The sequence below is a fragment of the Sapajus apella genome, unplaced genomic scaffold, assembly GCF_009761245.1.
Source record: "Sapajus apella isolate SASKATOON/1434 unplaced genomic scaffold, GSC_monkey_1.0 scaffold113, whole genome shotgun sequence".
Lineage (NCBI taxonomy): Eukaryota > Metazoa > Chordata > Mammalia > Primates > Cebidae > Sapajus > Sapajus apella.
Window position 1 is genome coordinate 4,841,011 of NW_022437053.1, and position 21,348 is coordinate 4,862,358.

A 21,348-nucleotide genomic window follows, 5' to 3' on the forward strand; every position below is an offset into this window, starting at 1 on the left:
CCACACATAAAAGAAGCTGGTGTGACATGTCCTTTGAATTTTAATTCCTTTTACTTACTCTAAGTTTTATCTTTAACTTTGAGTTTCTTTCTCAATGATTGAGCACAGTAATTACCTACCAATCTGATTTTATCAGATCATCATTATATGCATATTCAAAATCCTGTAATTAAATAGTTGTTCTGCCTGCGAATATATCTGAGCGTGTTTTGTTTTGCTTTTTGTCTTATGCGTTACATTGTTGTGGTTTTTTTTTTTTTTTTTTGGTTTTGGTGTTTCATTATTCCCAGGGTCCACTATTTTGCAACTGATTTTCTTTTGGCAGAGTATGGGGTGCAGCTGAAGGTAGGGTCAGCTTTTCTACTGATCTTATTGTTTGTTGGTACGAAGAATTTGTTGGCTCTTAAAATTCTCCAATCATTTATTTTATTGGTTACTAGGTTAAGATGTCAGTTTTGAGAATTAATGACAAATATCCTTAAAGTCCAGTCTTAATTTTTGGCACAACTGCCTTGGACAGGCTTGTCTCAAACTCCTGACCTTCGGTGATTCACCTGCCTGGGACTCCCAAAGTGCTGGGTGATACGTGTGAGCCACCATACCTGGCCAGAGACTTCTTGTTATCTCTTCTATATATCTGTATCTATCTACCAATTGCAGTAAGACGCAAACCTACTATTTTATTCTGATAAAAATGTCTGTAGACATACCATCACTGAGAATAACCTGCAGTGAATTCAAGGAAGTATATTTTGGAATGAGCAGAAATAGGCTGATGGCAGGACATTCAGCTTTGGTTCTCGATAAATGTTATTAATTTAAAAAAAGCTAAATATATATGGATATGCATACATGTATGAATTGATACACACACATATATTTACACATCAAGAAAAGTCCTGAAAAAGCTACTTCATTAAGGGAGAAAAGCAAAAGATTCTCTATGGGTGTCATGGTGGCAAGGTTGAGAAATGGGATCTGTGTTTGAATATGAAAAAATGACAGTGTTAAATAATGGAACACCACGATTTATTTAAATGAACTGTGGAAGCAGCACAAAGGGAAACGTTTTGGAAGGCTTGCTCCCAATTAAGAGGCAGCTACACTGGTAATGTAATTCCCTGTGTTAGAGGCCGCAGTGCACCAGCAGACCTTTGGGGTCTAAGGTTGCCTGAAGGGAGTTACCGAGCCACAGGGAGGCCTGCTCTAGCATTTAAATCCCAAAGGTCACTGCTTCTCCTTTCCTGGTGCTCTGAAAACACAAGGAGATGCAAAGTTAAGCTGAACCCAACTAGCTCAGGGGGTTTGAAATTGATTGCAAGCAAATACTAGCTCAGGAAAGTGCCTGCGCTCCGTTACTGTGGCTCTTAAAGAAATTACAATCGATCTCTAAATTCATATTTTTAAAAAGTGTTACAACCATATTCAATCATTTGTATAATTACACTTGTAAGGAAAACGTCCTTTGGATAATAAAAAATTCCCATTTCATATGCACATATGGGAGCGTGGTCCTGGAGCCCACACGCAGTCATGCCCTGCCAGAAGCTGGGGGGTGTTGTTGCCTGTGTGCTTTTCAGGCAGAATCCAGCATCAATTCAGGTGTCAATGGTTTGCTCTTTAACAAATATTCATGAGACATCATTGCTTGCTAAATGTGATTGGCATTTTCACAATGTGGAGGATCGGCCATGGGGCTGTGATGGCATTTTAAAGGATCCCTCTCAGATAAATGCCTTTTCATAGACAAATGTTATTCCCTGTTTCCCAGTCTCCTAACTCAAACTTATGACTGTGGCAATAACACACTTACGTATTCTTTTTTTTTTTTTTCCAAGAAGACTAATGCTTTTGCAATACCGTCGACTTGGTTCTCACAAGTCATTGTAAAGTTTGAAGAGGATGGATGTGATCGTGCCAGGTTTTCAAGCCTATGTAAATAATTCTGCTGGGGAACTTATTTGTGAAAAGGAAACACTTTGGGAAACCTCAGAGTCGGGAGCCTGCAGGTGCATTGCCAAGTCCAGGCCCTGTGAGGTGGCCTGTGTCCATTGTCACCACCCACCATCCTTTCACTGTGGCCACTCTGACCCCACCACACTGTGGGCACAGCCCTAAACAGCTGCGTTTATTTGACGGGACCCACTTTTCTCTGTTGGGACAACATGAATATCAAGAATAGTATTTATGTCATTCTGAGACTTGGAGGTAATATAATAAATACACATTTAAATGCGCAAGCACTGTTCAAAAACCTTAGTCACCGCATCAGTGTCCTGGAGCTGCTTTAACAGTTCTACCAACTTTGCAGCTCAGACAACAGAAACAATGTGTTGCCGCTCAGCTCTGGAGGCTGGAAGTCTGCAGTCAGGTTGGCAGGCTTGGCATCTTCCGTGTGCCGTGTGGGAAGGGTCTGCTCCAGCCTCTCGTCAGCTGCAGGTGGTATTCTCTCCATGTCATTCTGTTTTCTTCTCCCTGGAGGTGTCTGTCTCTGTGTCTGCATTTCCTCTTTCTATAGAAATACCAGTCGTATTGGAATCGCCCTGCCTTCCTGGCCTCACCTTACCCATTTTCAAAGACTTTATTTCCAGATAAGGTCATGTTCACAGGTACTGTGGGTCAGGTTGCAAAACCTTCGGGTGAATACAGCGTAACCCATGGCAGTAACCCAGAAGGGTTAGCACATTGTGAGGAGGAGCTTTTCAATTGCATTGGGAAATGAGAGTCTTCGTCCCAGACACATCCTTTTTACTTGGAGTTCCTAGGGAGTTGCAGGTGTGAGTCTTCCTCCTCCAGGTGAATCTGATGATGGTGAAGTTTGGAAGGCATTGGGCTAGACCAGCTTAATGAGTACAGCTGGTGGATGGCATAAAAATCACATATGGGATCACAGCTTACTCTGCTAAGACTTCTGACCAGCACAGCAGGGTGTTTTGTTATGTTACTGATAGTCTTGAACAGTCTCTGTGCAGTCTTTGTGGCTTCCTCAACTATCCCCCAAGGACAATTGCAGCTGACCTTTTGCTTACACTAACCAGAGGTTACCTTGCATAATTAAAAATAAGAGACTTTTTTTTTTTTGAGATGGAGTTTTGCTCTTGCTACCCACACTGGATTGGAGAGGCACTATCTCAGCTCACTGCAACCTCCATCTCCCAGGTTCAAGCAATTCTCCTGCCTCAGCCTCCTGAGTAGCTGAGATTACAGGTGCCCACCACCACGCCTGGCTAAGTTTTTGTAATTTTAGTAGAGACGGGATTTCACCAGCTTGGACAGGCTGGTCTCAAACTCCTGACCTTAGGTGATCCACCTGCCTGGGCCTCCCAAAGTGCTGGGATTATAGATGTGATTGTAAACTAAATATCCATAAGGCCACACTGATACAAATAAATGATTGAATAAATAAATACATACACACATGGGAGAACATAGACAAATCCCATACAGAATTTCACATGGTTTATGTAGATGTTATTCCCTCAAGGAGGTCGGGTGTAGCTACTGCTCTTTAATGGTGGGCTGCACGTGGCGACTTTCTTCCAAAGAGCACCGGAGGAGACAGAGGAAGGAGATGTACAGGGGATAGGTCTGGTGAACACCACTCAGCCAGGTGATTGGTGAACGTGGCCAGTGATTATACACGGTAGTCTTATGTGCCCTGCATATGATGCAATGAAAATCCGCTTTATGAGTCTGGAAAGAAGGTAGCTATGGAAAGTTATTCTCTTGGGTTGGCACATCAGCGAGATTCAATAATTAAAATACCTATGAGCCATTGTCTTAGAGAGAAAGGAAGGAAAGGCAAAGGGATTCTATACTCCAGACATTTTCTGAATTTCCAAACTGTGAAAAGAAGAAAGTAAAGAAAACAAGGAGAAAGGGCCTGAAAAGTCGACTCTACCAGTGAGGGCAAGATAAGGAAAGAGCATCACTGAGGAGGTACCAGTCGCGGTGACATGCCACACTCTCAGCCAGAACCCCAGGAGTTATCTGTGCAGCAGGTGCAAACCAGACTGCGACACCTGTCAAACCACAGCTCAGGCGTCAGTCACCCAGCCCCTGACGGTATTAAGTTGATTAGCCTCAACCTTTGGCCTAGAAAAGAGAATGATGAGCCCCCTCTGAAGGATAGTAAATTTTTTTCTTACAGGTTTTCATGTAAAATTGTACTGTTGCCAAACAATCAAAATCCAAAGGAAAAACAATAGAATATAGAAACAGACCAAGCAAGGACTTGAGAATAAAATAACATAATTAAATAACATATTTTTTAAAAGAACAGAGGAAAAGAGTGATAAATTAAAATATGGATTATTTGACCCAAAAGGAATTTATAAAAAGAAAAACAATCAAGCAGAAATTTTAAAAAGAAAATTTCTGAATTTTAATTAATAGTTCAAAAGGTAAAGTTAATAAAAATTATTAGATAAAGGAGAAAATATGACCAGTTGTGTAATGGATCAACAGAGAATATTGAATCTGAAGAAAAAATAGAGAGGAAGAAAACCTTAAAAGTTGAGTGTAATGAATATGTGGGATATGATATAAAATGCTAACATATGTGTAATTGGTAAAGCAAAAATTGAAAATAAGTGGAATACCAAAAGTGGAGATTATAGAGAATGGATTAGAATCAATGTTTGAAGAAAGCATAGCTTCAAATTCTTCTGAATGGATGGAAAACGTGGAATCACACACTCAAGAATACTGGTCATCTCCCAAAGATTAATCCAAGGAAACCACTGAACTGCTGGGACCGAAGGTGGGAAGCATGCTTTCAAGCATCTTTAAGCAAAACTAACAGATATCTGACTTTTTACCAGAAGTCATGGCAACCAGAAGACAATGGAATTCCAAATGTGAAAAGAAACAGAATTTTCTTTTTTTTTTTAAAGAAAGAAATGGAACAGAATTTGCTATCTAAAGAAAAAGAAAACAGACAATAAAAATAATGGCGAAATAATTATGTTTTCAGGCTAAAGAAAAATAGGAAGAGAGAAAAAGATTGCGTCTGTGATCTTTACAGCAAGCTGCTTCTCCCCCCCATGTAAAACCTTTATGACAATGGCAGGTTAATCCATATCTTTGCCATATCAAGGGCCCACGATGCCTGTTTGAACCTGAGTCCAGTTGTCTAAAATAATTTGGGTAGAATGCGCAGCATTTTTCCCTCACCCACATGAAGCTTTGTGAGATAGGACCGGAAACGTGAAGGCTGCTTGGCAGCGGGCATGCTTACGGCAGGCAGAGGGGTGCTCCAGTCAGGGTCAGAGTATGCTGAGAAGCAGCTTTGTAGTGGAAGTGACCTGAGCGAAGGCTCCCCGACGTCAGAGGAAGAGACTGGAGCCCCAGATTAACGGCACTAGTAGCTTTCCCTCTGGTGCCTGGTTTATCATAAGACCACAAATAGGCTCCCACAGAGAGCACTTACTACAGTCAAAACAGCCAGGAGAAAGGCTGCTCTCCCATGGCTATGGCAGAAGTCACAGGGCTTGATGTGGACATCTGATGTTTTTGAAGTTGATTCAGTCTTTACGTTTAGAAGCTTCTGTAATTCTCCAAACTCCAAAAAAAAAATGCTATATGTGAGGTTTTTGATACTGTGTGTTTGACACTCCAGCTAATTAAAAATATACATAGTTCCTACAGCCGTTCCCACGGGAGGGAGGGAGCACAGAGGCCAGGAGCTCCGGTGCTGCTGTCAGACCACAGTGTGCTTGGACACAGCTGCACTGCTTACCTGCCGTGTGACCTTGGCCAATTCCTGTGTCCACCCATGCTCTCCTCTCATAAGTGAGAGGGAAACTGCCTTCCCCTTTATATGGGTATTGTGAATTTCAGTGAATGAATACATGCCAAATACATACTTGCCAGTATGTGTGCATGTGTGTGTGTATATATATATACACACATCTTACCTATTATTATTAACTCAGTTTACTTCCCTTGAGGGAGAATTGAGAGATTTACACATTGTCTTTCTTAGGAATCATCCACTAAATCAACTGCTGGCATTTTATTCAATGAGATATGCTTCAACGGGATGCTGTAGTGAGATTTGTATCTTGAATGCAAATAGGAATATATGTTTAAATAGCTCTTGTAGAAGAAACTCAAAAAGTGGTTTCTTCTTGGCTTTTTGTCATATTTTTCTGAATGCAATCTGGGTGATATATCAGTCTGAGTTTGAAACTCCTAATTTTAAAAATAGCGTTAGTATCTTTGCTCACAAGATTGAGTGAAAAATCTTTCAACCCCACTGTGAGTCATCTTCCATCTCTAATTCAGACAGGAAATACAGGAAAAAAAGCCTCTTCTTGGTCTAATGAACTGCTCATCTGCTAAGAAAATTGAAATTCTGTGATACAAATCATATCTGATATGTTTGGTTTTTAAAAACCAGATTTAATTAATTACTCCTCCCATGGGACCTGAACAAATTATAGCATTTACTATATGGTGACAGTAATATTTCGACGTAAGAGCATTTTATGGTTTTCCTTTGGTTCTCGCTGCATACTTTGAGTAAGGTAGGACATGAGGAAACAGTCTCAGCAAGGTTTCAGCTGTGGCCTTCAGCAGTGCACCCAACATGCACTGTAGCTAGTGTGAGACACGCTCATTTTGAGACCAGTGGCTTTTCCATGATGTCAGTGCCACAAAGAGTTAACTTGACCTCCTGTATCTGACCCCCCGTTTCCAGATGTTTTATTTATCTAACCAGTATTGGACTGTATATACCAACAATATATGCGCTGGCATGGATGATATTTTATATCATCATTTTTTCATTGTAGAATTATATTACTGCTTCCAACATTTGATCAGAAGGAAAGTCTTAAATCTGTACCCTGACATAAGAGAGTATGATGATTTATCTATAAAAGTTCATTATTGTTGAGATTTAGGCTCTGGAAAGCATGTCTGGAATATCGCCATGTGTAAGGCGCTCAGGAACACTCACTGTTTTGCGTGCCCTTTCGATGACACGACAACCCTTTAAGGTAGTTCGGCCACTATCCCATGACGCAAAAGACAAACTGAATGTTAAAAGTATGTTTGTTCATGAAGTGCACGGGCAAGCCGTGCCGGACCCTCGAGACGGCTGTAGAGCACAGCACTCTGGAATGTGCTCAGAGAAGCCTCCCCTGGATAAAGGGCAAACAGCCCTGGACGCCTGTGCTGACGTCCGTGGAGCGCTGGCTCCTGCCCACAGCCAGCCAGCACTCATGCCACACTCCCACCACCTCCCAGCTCACTTGGATAACTTTTAGTCGTCCCTGGGCTTTTAAGCATTGGTGTCATTTCCTCAGGAGGCCATTTTCAGGAGCTGCTCCCACATCCGTCAAAGACCAGGACAGGTTGACAGCCATTTACTTCCATAAGGCCCTGACTTTACCCCATGGTGACACTTAGCACATAGCATTGTATTGTGATTGCAGCCAAGGAGGACTTGGAAGACGGAGGTTGAGAAGGCGACGCTGAAGCTGTCCTACCTGGGTTTAAATTCCAGGCCTGCACTCACAAGATATGTCATCTTGGGTGCACTGTCTCACTTCTGAGACTCACTTTCCTCCTCTGCAAAATGGGGAGGACAATTCTAGTGCCAGCCTCAGAGATAACGACCTTACGAGGAGACAGCAGTGATTGTCTGGCATTAATTTTACACGTTTCCCAGTGAATCCACCTGCTGGCATCCCACGGAGCTAGCAAAATAATTAGCTCAAAGAAAGTACATGAATGTTTGCAGGAGAAAATAACCCTTAATTTGTTTAACAAATCATTTTAAAGGATAAATACATCACTTTGCAAACATTTAGTTGTCATCGTAGAAAAATTAATACGGAAGCATTAAGAAGACATAGGAATGAAGATAGTGTTTTGATGTTTTAGTAGCTACGCTTCTCTCATGTTTATATTAATAGTTTCATTATTTAAAATCTATTCACAAGGAACATTTTTATATACTTTGTACTTTTCAGATAAAACTAGTTTTGGCATATGGATACAAATAGATGAACCAAAATTTTTGAAAGGGGCAGATCAGATTGATTTTAGTTCGTTGATATTTAGTTTTATAGACTCACACAGGCATGTAGCTTTCCACAAGTTCGTTTTCACAAATACTGAATGCTTTCAGCAGGATTCAGATTCAAAAGTTCACACTGCTTTTGTGCACACAAGGGGCGCCGTGGACCTATTTGGAGGCTGGGTGTCTAGGTGGGGAATCGATTCCTTAGGAGTCCCCTGGGAGTCAGGAGCTTACATAGGTGATGTTCATCCAGCTCACCTGAAGACACTTGGTCAGATGACCATTTTCCGTCATAATCAACATAGAATCTGAAGAAATGCAGGTCTGTTTCCTGAGATAACAAAGTTTTGCCAGCCAGGGTCAATCTCTCTTTGTCATTATTAGCACAGTAGCTATAAATTAGATAACCTGGGTGCATTTCCTCTTTGTCCAGTGAGACTTTTCTTTTTTTTTTTTTATCTTTTTTTTAATTGCATTTTAGGTTTTGGGGTACATGTGAAGAACATGCAAGATTGTTGCATAGGTACATACATGGCAGTGGGATTTGCTGCTTCCTCCCCTTCACCTATATCTGGCATTTCTCCCCTTGCTATCTCTCCCCACCTCCCTACCCTGCACTGTCCCTCCCCCATTTCCCCCCAACAGACCCCAGTGTGTGATGCTCCCCTCCCTGTGTCCATGTATTCTCATTATTCAACACCCGCCTATGAGTGAGAACATGCGTTGTTTGATTTTCTGCTCTTGTGTCAGTTTGCTGAGAATGATGGTTTCCAGGTTCATCCATGTCCCTACAAAGGACACAAACTCATCGTTTTTGATGGCTGCATAATATTCCATGGTGTATATGTGCCACATTTTCCCTGTCCAGTCTATCATCGATGGGCATTTGGGCTGGTTCCAGGTCTTTGCTATTGTAAACAGTGCTGCAATGAGCTGCAATGAACATTCGTGTGCACGTGTCCTTATAGCAGAATGATTTGTAATCCTTTGGATATATACCCAGTAATGGGATTGCTGGGTCAAATGGAATTTCTATTTCTATGGACCTGGGCTTTTTTTGGGTGGTAGGCTCTTAATTGCTGCCTCAACTTCAGACCTTGTTATTGTTCTATTCAGGGTTTTGACTTCTTCCTGGTTTAGGCTTGGGAGGAGGCAAGTGTCCAGGAATTTATCCATTTCTTCCAGGTTTATTAGTTTATGTGCATAGAGTTGTTTGTAATAATCTCTGATGATGGTTTGAATTTCTGTGGAATCTGTGGTGATATCCCCTTTATCATTTTTTATTGCATCTATTTGGTTATTCTTTTTTATTAATCTGGCTAGTGGTCTGTCTATTTTGTTGATCTTTTCAAAAAAACAGCTCCTGGATTTATTGATTTTTTGAAGGTTTTTTGTGTCTCAATCTCCTTCAATTCTGCCCTGATTTTAGTTATTTCTTGTCTTCTGCTAGGTTTTGAGTTTTTTTTATCTTGCTCCTCTAGCTCTTTCAATTTTGAAGCTAGGGTGTCAATTTTAGATCTCTCCATGCTTCTCATGTGGGAACTTATTGCTATATATTTTCCTCTAGAGACTGCTTTAAATGTGTTCCTGAGATTCTGGTATGTTGTGTCTTCGTTCTCGTTGGTTCCGAAGAACATCTTTATATCTTCCTTCATTTCATTGTTTATCCAGTCAGCATTCAAGAGCCAGTTGTTCAGTTTCCATGAAGCTGTGTGGTTTTGAGTTAGTTTCTGCATTCTGAGTTCTAACTCAATTGCACTGTGGTCTGAGAAACTGTTTGTTATGATTTCCATTCTTTTGCATTTGCTGAGGAGTGATTTACTTCCAATTATGTGGTCAATTTTAGAGTAGGTGTGATGTGGTGCTGAGAAGAATGTATATTCTGTGGATTTGGGGTGGAGAGTTCTGTAAATGTCTATTAGGTTTGCTTGGTCCAGGTGTGAGTTCAAGTCCTGGATATCCTTGTGAATTTTCTGTCTGGTTAATCTGTCTAATGTTGACAATGGGGTGTTAAAGTCTCCCACTATTATTGTGTGGGAGTCTAAGTCTCTTTGTAGGTTGTTAAGAACTTGCCTTATGTATCTGGGTGCTCCTGTATTGGATGCTTATATATTTAGGATTGTTAGCTCTTCTTGTTGCATTGATCCTTTTACCATTATGTAATGTCTTTCTTTGTCTCTTTTGATCTTTGTTGCTTTAAAGTCTATTTTATCAGAGACGAGAATTGCAACTCCTGCTTTTTTTTTTTTTCTCTCCATTTGTTTGGTAAATCTTCCTCCATCCCTTTATTTTGAGCCTTTGTGTATCCTTTCATGTGAGATGGGTTTCCTGGATACAGCACACCGATGGGTTTTGGCTTTTTATCCAATTGGCCAGTCTGTGTCTTTTGATTGGGGCATTTAGTCCATTTACATTTAGGGTTAATATTGTTATGTGTGAATTTGATACTGCCTTTTGATGCTAGCTGGCTGTTTTGCCCGTTAGTTGATGCAGACTCTTGATTGTGTTGATGCTCTTTACCATTTGGTATGTTTTTGGAGTGGCTGGTACTGGTTGTTCCTTTATATGTGTAGAGCCTCTTTCAGGAGCTCTTGTAAAGCAGGCCTGGTGGTGACGAAATCTCTGAGTACTTGCTTGTTCACAAAGGATTTTGTTTTTCCTTCACTTACTAAGCTTAGTTTGGCTGGTTATGAAATTCTGAGTTGAAAGTTCTTTTCTTTAAGGATGTTGAATATTGGCCCCCACTCTCTTCTGGCTTGTAGGGTTTCTGCTGAGAGATCTGTGAGTCTGATGGGCTTCCCTTTGTGGGTGACCCGACCTTTCTCTCTGGCTGCCCTTAGTATTTTCTCCTTCATTTGAACCCTGGTGAATTTGACAATTATGTGCCTTGGGGTTGCTCTTCTTGATGAATATCTTTGTGGTGTTCTCTGTATTTCCTGGACTTGAATATTTGCCTGCCTTGCTAGATTGGGGAAGTTTTCCTGGATAATATCCTGTAGAGTATTTTCCAGCTTGGATTCATTCTCTTCGTCGCATTCAGGTATGCCTATCAAACATAGATTAGGTCTTTTCACATAGTCCCACATTTCTTGGAGACTTTGTTCATTCCTTTTTACCCTTTTTTCTCCAGTCTTGCCTTCCCGTTTCATTTCATTGAGTTGATCTTCCACCTCTGATATCCTTTCTTCTGTTTGGTCAATTCGGCTGTTGATACTTGTGCATGCTTCGCGAAGTTCTCGTGTTGCGTTTTTCAGCTCCATCAATTCACTTATATTCCTTTCTATTTTGTCCATTCTCGTTAGCATTTTGTCAAATCTTTTTTCAAGGTTCTTTGTTTCTTTGCATTGGGTTAGAACATGTTCTTTTAGTTCACAGAAGTTTCTTACTACCCACCTTCTGAAGTCTGATTCTGTCATTTCATCACACTCGTTCTCCACCTAACCTTGTTCCCTTGCTGGTGAGGAGTTGTGATCCCTCGTAGGAGGAGGGTTGTTCTGGTTTCGGGTGTTTTCATCCTTTTTGCTCTGGTTTCTTCCCATCTTTGTGGATTTATCCACCTGTCGTCTTTGTAGTTGCTGACTTTCAGATTGGGTCTCTGAGTGGACGTTCTGTTTGTTGATGATGCAGTTATTTCTGTTTCTTAGTTTTCCTTCTAACAGTCTGGCCCCTCTGCTGTAGGTCTGCTGAGGTCCACTCCAGGCCCTGCTTGCCTGGGGGTCACCTGTAGCAGCTACAGAACAGCAAGGGTTGCTACTAGTTTCTTCTTTTGCTATCTTTGTACCAGAAGGATACTGGCCAAATGTCAGTCTGTTCTCTCATTTATGAGGTGACTCTTTGGATATACAGGGGTCAGGGAGCTGCTTGAGGAGAGATTCTGTCCTTTGTTGGAGCTCAAGTCCTGCACTTCGAGCTCCGTTGTTCACTCAGAGTTGCTGGGCAGGTACATTTAGGTCTGCTGCAGCAGAACTCATAAACTCCTGTTTTTGTTTTTGTTTTTTTCCCCGGGTGCTCTGTCCCAGGGAGTTAGGGCTTTATTTATGAGTTTCTGTTGTGTTGCTGCCTTTTTTTTTTTCCAGGCTGCCCTGCCCAGCAAGGAGGCAGCCTAGTCACTGTCTGCCTGCAGAGGCTTTGCTGAGCTGCTGTGGGCTCCGCCTAGCTGCCATGTGATCTTCCATGCAGTCCTGTTTATACGAGTGTAGTTAGAACTGCCTCAGCAATGGTGGCCCACCTCTGTACTGGCGGACTCTCTCTGTAGTGGCGGGTTGCCTCAGCAACAGCGGGCTGCCTCAGCGATGGCAGACTGCCTCCATAGTGGTGGCGCGTCTCAGTAGTGGCAGACGCCCCTCCTCCACAGAGCTGGACTGTCTCTGGTTCAGCTGTGCTTGCTGTGAAACTCTCAACCCAGAGAGTTTTCAATTACTGTTTTCTTTTTTTTTCTGTGGGGGGTGGGACCAGCCGAGCCTGATCACTTGGCTCCCTGACTCAGAGTCTTTTTTTTTTTTTTTTTAGTTGAACGGTCAACTCTCTCCCAGATGTTCCAGTCGCCTGTTGAAAAGGCGCTGGGATCTGTGTGATTTCCCTTGCAGCGACTCACTGTGCCAGCTGAAACAGTCCTGGCAAAGGCCCCAACTTTCCCTGGACAGCAGCCCTGCTCTTCGGGTGTTGCTCAGGCTCCCACCTTGCTCTCCATCACAAGTGCAGATATATTTATCTTTTAGGCTCATTTGCTAAGCCACTGGCAGAGACAGGAGTATGGGAATTGTGTGGCCCTTGTCATGCCACAACCCCCACCCCCACCTCCACACTGCTGTCGCCTCATCTCTGTGGCCACTCCAGATGTCTGCTGTCACAGTCATGCCACGTGGGACTTAGGAGCTCACCTTCTCGTTTTGATGTGCCCTAAACCAGGAGGAGACTCACTCCATTTTTCAGAACACCATGCCTGAGAGGAATGCAGAAATTCAGTCATTTGACAAGCAGCTGGCTCTTGGCAGGGGCACTCCCATGCCCGCCTTGCTCACTGTGCTGCTGCAGTGCTCACACGGAGCTGGACGGACACATCCAAGCCCAGCTCCCTCCGCCCTCAGTGGCACGAGCATCAGCCCACACCGCGGCCCCTGCCTGCAGCGGCCTGGAGGCTCCACTTCCCAGAAGGCATGCACACAGTCGCTCGGTCACCCAGGGAAGGAAAAGCCAGAATTCGAGAAGCCACGCAGTCAGCTGTGCTAGCAGCCAGCCACCTCCCGGCCTGAGACAGGCAGCCCGGTCCAGTCCCGGCTGGAGGGTCCTTGCAGTCACAACTCGAAGTTTACGTCTCTCTTCCTGTCCCTAGGGGGTTTCCTTCAGTATCACCTTATGTGTCATCGTACAGAAACCAAAAACATCTACTACCACCTAGATTCTACAATTAATATTTGTTTTATTACTTCTTTTAAGCTATCCATCTATCAGTCTTTGGATTTCAAACATCTGCTGATTGGCAGTAAGACCAGCATATATTTGTGTTCAGTTAGTAGTTAATGGTAAAATTTAAGTGTGAGGACAAGAAGTGTAAAATTTATAGGTCCATGTAATGCGTAAATATCTATTCCGCAAAGAAGTAATGACCAGTAAAAAAGTGCTATCAGAACAAAAACAGGCAAACAAAAAGAAGCCGCAGAGGCTGAGGAAAAGCCTCATGAAGTAAGAAGTACAAGGACATTTAAAGTCACCCTCTTACTCCCTGTCTTCATGCTTCAAATATGTGGGCCGTTGAGGCAGTTTGCATACCTCTAAATGCCTCTTGCTACCCCGTATGCCCAGTGCTACTGTTGTTTACAGAATTTATTTTTTTAGTCATCTCCCATATGACTTGTGTAATTTTCTTTATCAAAGCCTTGTTTATCAAACCACACTGGGGTAATTTATTGGTCTTTTATACCAAAAGCCTTTGTTTTATCAATTAAAAAAATAAAGCTCTAGAGGTTTGGAGTTGATCCAGAATTGTACAGCGTGTGATTAGCCCATTTGTCAGGACTAATTACCCTCAACTTAGAACAAAGCCTCTTTTTAAAAAGTAGCTAGCCAGCCCATAATTTTAATGAGGACTTAGAGCCACAGACTTGGCTTGGAATTCATCATAGCTCCCTGAGCATGTGTCAAGCAGAAAGAGAGGGCACATTCCAACTGCTCTTTATTTCTTCTGTAATAAAGTCACAGATAAAAGGAGCGTCAAAAGCATGCTTTGGTCTTGGTTTAAGTCTCACTTCAAAGGGATCTAAAGATGGTGTGAAGTTAATGCGCTGCCCCAGGACATCATAAGATGGCTAAGCATGCAGCCCAAGGTGACTGCGGCAGCTGCCAGCCCGGGCCCTGGGACCCAGGCAAGTCTGGGGAGAGAGAGCAGTAGAGCCTGGAAGCCACAGCCCAGCCCAGGCTTCTTTTTCTTTCTGCCATTTTAACTAAGCTGGAGGCCCTAGTGTATTCTAGGGAATCAGTCTTCAAATGAACTGCCGATTCTATGCAATGATATTGTTTATTTTATAAGCAGATTTGCTTTTACGAAGCACAACATTTGTTTGTTCAAGATATATATGCATGTTGCTCTTTGCAGTGATGAGGGAGCAGACATGTGAAGGCTGGCCTTAGGCCCTGCGCTTCCTGTTTGACGTGTCTGCCATCAGTGAGATTCTGTGTCTTCAATTCACAGGCTATTCAGCCGTCCCTAAGAAAAAAGGGCAAATTGGTATTGAATGACAGGACTAAGAAAGATTTAGTCATTTGAAAAAGAAAATGCTCATAATATAATATTAGGTTAAAACACTTGTATAAAATCTTCTGGGTTTCTTTGTGTTTGTACTGGGGTGTGGGTATGCACCAAAACAGAAGGTACCCTTGTGACAAAATTGTAACGGTGGTTTTCTCTCATATCTTGATAGTGCTTTTCTTTCTTCTTAAATTGTTGATGCATATTCCAAATGATTTAAAATTTTGCTTTAAAAAATTGTAAAAATCACAGAAAAATATGTAGAAGAAAACAGTAAATCTCCATCCCCACCAGTCTTTGTTAATATCTTGGTACGTACGTTTCCAGAGTTTTGTTTCATTTTAATGTGAGACATACTCTTTTTCATACAATAGATTTGATTTCATATTTTAAAAAAACCTTGAAAGTGGAGAAAAGTGTAAAGATGAGAGTATTTTTTTTAGAAAACTTAAATTCTATCTCCTAGTAAAAATCACAGCTAATATAGGTATATGTCTTTCAAAACAATCTTCGATGAATTCACACAGACTTATTCATAGACCAGTGTGCAGACAGAAAAATGTAGCAATGTTTGATACAATTTTGTACAATTGATGTTATTTTAAAAAGTAAATGGGATTTTTCTGGCTTCTGTTAGAATACAAAAAGAAAATAGACAAATTAAAACTTCAAACAAGTGGGTTTTTTATCAACAAATATATTTTTTGAAAGATCGCTCTGAAGTTAAAAAAATTTTTTAAAGATTCAGAATATAGAGTAATTATTATTATATTCTTCAATTTCAGACAAAATCAATAGTCTCAACTCTATGAAAAAGGAGGTAACTCCAACACCTTCCAGCCAGAGGTTGTTGGGGACACACTGACAGTTGAATGACTGGGATTAATACTTGCTGCAGTGAGAGGCACGTGCCATGGGACAGCATGGGGCACCTCAGTGAGGGGGAAATAAAGGAATTATTGTGGATCTTAGGTGTTTGGATGGCAGGTTTGAAGGACTAAGGCTTGACTCTTGTTTGGATTTTATCAGAAAGCAGCGGCTATTCTGGTTTTATAAAATAATGAATGTTGAATTTTGTCAATGCTTTTTCTTTATGATTTCATATGATGATATGATTTTTTCTCAGTTAATATTGTGGGTTGCATTGATTGATTTTCAAATATTGAACCAACCTCAAATCCCTGGAATAAATCTCACTTGATCATTATAAATAGTATATAAATTACTGAGGGTATAATTACTCTCTTAAATATTAATGTGAAACTCAACAAAATGTTAATATTGTTAATATTAACAATACAATATTAATATTATCAATTCAATATTAGTATATTAATTTGATATTTGTTAATATTTTGTTTAGAGTTTTTAATTAACATTTATGAGAGTAATTCTGCCCTTATAAAATGAAGAGAGAAGTGTTCCCTCTTCTCCTATGTCCTGGAAGAGTTTATATAGAATTGGTGTTAATTCTTCTTTAAACATTTGGTAGGATTCTCTAGAAAATAATCTGGGACTGAAGATTTTTTCTTGAGAATTTTAAAATTATGAATTCAATTTGCTTCATGATTATAAGACAATCCAATGTCTTATTTTATGTTGGGTGAGCTGGGACAGTTTGTCCTGTCCCAGAAATTGGTTGATTTCATCTAAGCCACCACATTTATGTCTGAGACGTTGTTACTGTTCCCTGATTCTCCCTCCGAAGTCTGCAGCGTCTATGGTTTTCTGTTTTATTTCCAATATTGGTAATTTGCCGTTATCTCTTTTTGGGGGCCACTTTTTCCTAGTGGTTTGTTAATCGTATTGATATGTTTGAAGAAATTATCTCTTTGCCTCTTGTTTTTCTTCTCTATCATTCTGAGTCATCAATTCTGTTAATTTCTGTTCTTTATTGTTTTCCTCATTCTACTTGATTCGGGTTTATTTTACTCTTGATTTTCCAGTTTCTTAAAGTGTGATTTTGATTATTGATTTCAGGCTTCCTGTCTTTCCTGCAGTGCACGTTCAGTGCCATAGAATTCTCGTTAAGTACCACTTTACCTGTATCCTGCACGCTTTGATGTCTGTTATTTCTCACTCTCCTGAGATGGACATTTTAATGTAGTTTAGAAGCCACATCTCATTTTACATCTCCTATGGCCACTAGACACTACTTCCTTCCCCGTCCCCCCGCCCATGGGACCTTACTACCTTCTCTGTCTATGACTTTGACTACTTTAAATACTCCATATCAGTTGAATCATACAGTACTTGTCCGTTTGTGGCTGGCTTATTTCACTCAGCATCATGTCCTGGAGGTTCATTCCTGTTGTAGTCATGTGACAGGATTTTATTCTTTTCTAAGGTTGCACAGTATTCCATTATATGCCATATTTTTAAAATTCATTCATGCTTTGATGGATATTTGAGATGATTCCTCCTCTTGGGTATTGTCAATGATGCTGTTGTGAACATGGGTACACAAATATCTCTTTGAGATCCGATTTGAATTATCTTGGATACACATACGTTTAGAACCACACTGAAGAGTTTTTAATATTTGCTTCAAGTGTCAACATACACTAGAAGACTCAAGACAGGGAAAGTCTGTTGTATAAATCTTCCCACTCATCTCCGCTGTGCCCTGTTGACCTCATCCATTGAGATTTTCCTTTTGTTTAATGTACATTTGGGTTTTAAAATTTCATTTGATTATTTTTGTGTCTTCTATCCCCTTGCTGAGACTCTCTGTTTGCTTCCAGAGTGTTTGTAATCACTTGTGAAAGCATTTTTTTGATGATGACTTTAAAAATTCATATAACATTCCTCATATCTTTGTCACCCTGGTGCTGGCATCTGTTGATTGTTTCTTTCTTATTTTCTTTGTAGCAAATTGCTTTTTATTGAAAGCTAGACACTTTGGATGTTTCACTATTAGGCTCTGAATCTTTCTGAAGTGTTTTATGAAGGCTCTTTTGATACTGCTCTAGCGAGGGAGAGAGGAACATTTCCTCCTTACTGCAGGTGGGGGTAGAAGTCCAGGTGACCTGCCTGGCCTTCAGTGATACTCCATGGGTGAGGTGCTCCTTGGTCTTCCTGGGCAGAGGCAGGAATTTGATTTCTGCTCTAGGCCTCTGCTGATACCACTCTGGCTTGGAGGGGTTTGGATGCCTTTCATTGACACTGTACCAGAAGGGCTCATGGCCACCTGGCAGGGATGGAAGTCTTAGGTCCTCTCTTGACTTTGCCTCATGCTGCCCTAGGGGAGGAGTTGGGGGTCACATTACAACAGAACAGTGGGCACTCCTAGCTTTCTTAGTTGGCCTTGGCAGAGGTGAGTGAGGCTGGGGCCACAGGCTTTTTCTGGACGGTGTGGCTGGAATCAGTGATTCCAGGTGATTGTCTGAGAGTGTTCTGTGGTGTCAGCCTGCCACTTTCTTCTGTCTTCACCTAGAGAGAATCGGGTTTTGTTGGGTGTCGCTTTTTGGTCTCTACCTGGTGCTTCCAGGTTGCTGGCTTTTTCAGCCTCTATTCTGGGTTACGTGATGTAAAAAGGCAGCCCAGCGAAATCATCTTCACGTCTTTCCTCAGGCCCCAAGGTCCCCAGCTGGCCTTCTCCACATTTCAAAACTGTACACTTATTTCATCTAAATGTGTAGGTTTATTAGTTTTATTTAGCATAGTGGATAGGGTAAAGTAAGTAGACTTCATCTTCTCAAAAGCGAATGTCCAAAAAGGAGGTTAAAGTATGCTAGGATATCCTAATAAATCATATCCAGAAGGGAAGATGAGGCCCAGGCTGAGCCTGTGATCAGCAGAGGAGCAGCAGCCCCTCACACAGGCCGGACGTGGAAAAATGTCTGGTGATTCTTGTGGCTTAGACAATGCTTACTCTTTGTCTGTGTTTAAATAAAGCGGTCTTCTTTTGGTCTTGATATGTCATGGTCACAAAATGTCCTTGTTCTGATGATGATGATCTGTGAAAGTTTTATGCTCAAAAAGAAAACACCAAGTGTATCTGTGAGTGCCAGGCCGGGTCTCAGCAGCTCCAGGCTCTGGCCCGTTGCACCCACCCAGCGCCCAGACGCAGGAGGCTGCTGTCCTCTTTCCCACAGACACGGTCGCTCTCAGATTTCCTCTCATTAGCATCCCCTCATGGCTAGTTCGTGCTTACATTATTAGTTTTTCATTGTGAGGTTCTATAAATGCCAAGTTATCTTTTAAAATTCTGTTTTCCAAGGTTGTTTTGCACTGGCTTATGTTTAAGCGAATTCAGTGATTACTGTGCTTCCCGATATAATGCTTCCTTCCTCTCTGAGTTCTTAACTTGGGTGGAATTTATTTTTAAGTGATCTCTCTTATGAAAGACTCATGGGTGCTGTATTCCGGAATTTGCTCCCTGTTTGAGAACGCCTGCCCATGCACGGATTCTTTACTTATATCTTCACTGAGTCACAGTGTCTTTCGCCCGATGTATTTTCTTTTAATTATACTTTAAGTTCCGGGGCACATGTGCAGATCGTGCAGGTTTGTTACATAGGTATACACGTGCCATGGTGGTTTGCTGCACCCATTCCCCCGTCATCTACATTAGGTATTTCTCCTAATGTTATCCCTCCCCAATCCTCCCCCCCAATGCTATCCCTCCGCTAATAGGTCCTGGTATGTGATCTTCCCTTCCCTGTGTCCATGTGTTCTCATTGTTCAACACCCACTTATAAGTGAGAACATGTGGTGTTAGGTTTTCTGATCTTGTGTCAGTTTGCTGAGAATGATGGTTTCCAGCTTCATTCATGTCCCTGCCAAGGACAGGAACTCATCCTTTTTATGGCTGCATAGTATTCCATGGTGTATATGTGCCGCATTTTCTTTACCCAGCAATCCAATTACTGGGTATATACCCAAAGGATTATAAATCATCTGTCATAAAGTCATATGCATACGTATGTTCATAGTGGCACTGTTTACAATAGCAAAGACTTGGAACAAACCCAAATCCCCCAATATTTTATAGACATTGTTCCAGCATCTTCTGGCCTTGATTCTTGTTTTGGAGAACTTGGAGGTCAAACCTACATTTCACCTTGGAAAAAAATTGCCTTATTTTATGGAATGCCTATATTCCTTTATTCTTAAATGAGAAAAGTTTATTTTTAAGAAGCTTAAATGTAAAAATGATTTGGAGTTCAGAAAAGTAGGTATTTTAATTGGCAGCTTTGGTGTTCTTATTTCTTTGATTAAGGTGAGGTTTCATTTATGATATTTTTTGATGTGTTCTGTTTCCTATTACTGTTTCCTACCCTGTGAACACTAGGTAATTTATATTGGATTGCCTTTCTGGTTTCATATTTTTGTCTTACCTCTGATGGCTTTAATTCCATTTTCCCCGTATGTGCTGCATTCACCATGATTTCTTCCAGGTCCGTCACTGGAACTTTACCACTGTCTTTTTGGTTGCTCCATATTTCTCAGGAAGGTAATCATCTGCAATCTAAGCTTGCTTACCTAGGTCTGCAATCAGGATATCCTGTTTGCCTCAGCCTGTTTCATTATCTTGTTTTAAATTATTTTTGTAAATTATTCATTTCTTTTCTGATGCTACTGGGTGAATAAACTCAAGGAAGTCACTTTCTTTCCTCTGAGTTGTGTTTTCTTCTGGATTTATGTTTTGATTTGTCATTTATGCGATATGCTTCCAGGGTCCCTCCCTCCTGTTTTACTTTTCCTTCCTTCCTTCCCTTCACCACCTGGCATGAAGCGTCTGTTCCGGTCTTCCCTCAGACTGTCAGACCAGTGCAGTGAGAGCTGCCTGTGTCTCCTTCACTCACTGATCCGTTGTCAGTGCCTAGCAAGGGACATTTACGCCAAATCTTGCCTTTCCATAGCTAGTCTCACTTCTGGAGAGAAGGCTGGGAATTCTCCTTTCTACTTCTAAATTCTCTGTTTCTTTCTGATTTTAAGGCTTTGTGATTGATTGTAACATTTGCTTTTATTTTCTTTTGCATGACATTTTCTCTTTTACTTCTTTGGTCATTGCGTTCAATGTCCAACTCTAATTCCATTAGATGCGGGTTCATATATATATACATTTTTGAGACAAAGTCCTACTCTGTCTCCCAGGTTGGCACGCAGTGGTGCGATCTCAGCTCACTGCAACCTTCACCTCCCAGGTTCAAGCGATTCTTCCTGCCTCAGCCTCTCAAATAGCTGGGACTACAGGTGCGCACCACCATACCTGGCTAATTTTTTGTATTTTTAGTAGAGACAAGGTTCCACTATGTTGTCCAGGCTGGTCTCGAACTCTTGACCTCAGGTGATCTGCCAACCTCAGCCTCAAAGTGCTTGGATTACAGGTATAGGCCACTGCACCCGGCCAGATGTGGGTTCATGTTTAACTCCAACACTCTGGAAACCCGAATCGTAAGTCTTACCAGAGAGACGGCAGCTTCACAGTCTTCGCGGTGCCCACTGTGAATGTCTGCTGCTTCATCCATGTGGCTTGTCTCTGACTCCCATGACAAGTGTCACCTTTTGCATGTCCTGGCTGCTCTCACTCCAGCCTTTGGCTATAATTTGGGAAGAAGGTGTC

General features: G+C 41.5%; 1 protein-coding gene across 3 annotated transcripts in view; it reads left to right on the plus strand.

Annotated features, from left to right (window-relative positions):
* GABRG3 (gamma-aminobutyric acid type A receptor subunit gamma3) overlaps positions 1-21,348 on the plus strand; it is a 484,848-nt gene that overhangs the window by 436,898 nt on the left and 26,602 nt on the right. The gene's annotated exons all lie outside the window — the stretch shown is intronic.